This window comes from Convolutriloba macropyga, unplaced genomic scaffold, assembly GCF_964194025.1.
Source record: "Convolutriloba macropyga unplaced genomic scaffold, txConMacr16.3 SCAFFOLD_5701, whole genome shotgun sequence".
Lineage (NCBI taxonomy): Eukaryota > Metazoa > Xenacoelomorpha > Acoela > Convolutidae > Convolutriloba > Convolutriloba macropyga.
The window spans coordinates 5001-6299 of NW_027452438.1; positions in this window are offsets into that span (position 1 = coordinate 5001).

The window sequence follows — 1299 nt, forward strand, 5'->3', positions numbered from 1 at the left end:
AATTTCAACTGTTCTCATGCAGAATTTTTGCTCATTCTTATCCCAAATTTTGACCTGGCTACTAGTTACACTCCTTGTACTTATTGCAAAATGACCACAAATTTCAACAGCTTTCACATGTTGCTGTTTCGGCTTTCGCTTACTACAGTCAACATAATACTCGTTGCAAAATAAGTGCTCGGCATCTGCAATTTTCCAAAGACGAAGTTTCGCCAGTTCAATTTTCGCTCGCCAATTATGGCTACTAATTCACACGGTACTGAGCTCAACAACATTAAATTTGTTCAGCAAGACTTTCACATGTTGATGTTTTGGCTTTCGCCTACTAGAAGCAACATAATACTCGTCTTGTTAGCTCATTCAATGAGAATAGCTTTTCCCGTTGAGAATTTTTGCCTTCAATTGGCGTTGTAGTGAGTTTGGCTACTCAGATCACCAAATACTTGTGACAATTCGAACCAGAAATGTTTTCAATTTTCACATGCTGATGTTTCGGATTCAACCTACTAGAAGCAGCATAATACTTGTATTCAACAATTTCTGTATCAAATCCCAGTTTTCTCTGGTGCATCTTTGCCAAACTATTCCAAACTGCCTGAGTCTGAATACCAATTACAGGTACTAGTAAATGCACGTTACTAAGGACTATATAGTTCTAGGTTACTGTACACAACGACGTTCACATGTTGATGTTTCAGCTGCCGCTTACTAGAAACAACATAATACTTATCGTGCATACCTTTCCATAACTTGTCCTTTTCAGATGCATTAGTTTCCCTTTGTCTTGGCTTCTACAGTCAGACTGGCTACTAGTAACAGCACAGTACTAATCACATATCGTTCTACAGTTTGCAGACAACTTTCACATGTTGATGTTTCAGCTTTCGCCTACTAGAAACAACATAATACTCGCTGTATACATTTGTAGTTCTCTATGTAACTTTCATGTGAAGAAGTTTCGCCAGTCTTTTTGACTGTCTCAAATCTGAGTCATGCTTAGGCTACTAGTTGCTTCATAGTACTTATCGCCTCGAGATCATTGAACAAAACTTGATTTTCACATGTTGCTGTTTCAGCTTCCGCTTACTAGAAACAACATAATACTAGTCTCATTAAGTTCCGTCTCTTTGCAATTTTCTTATGAAGAAAATTCGCCATCACAATGACTCCAGCAGTTCTTGATCAAGGAATGCAATCATTGATCAGAATGCTATTATTTGAATCGGTTCTGCTTTAAGTGTTCCAATTTTATTGGAAGCACCAACAATAGAACATCAATGTGTTCAATCGAGAGTTATA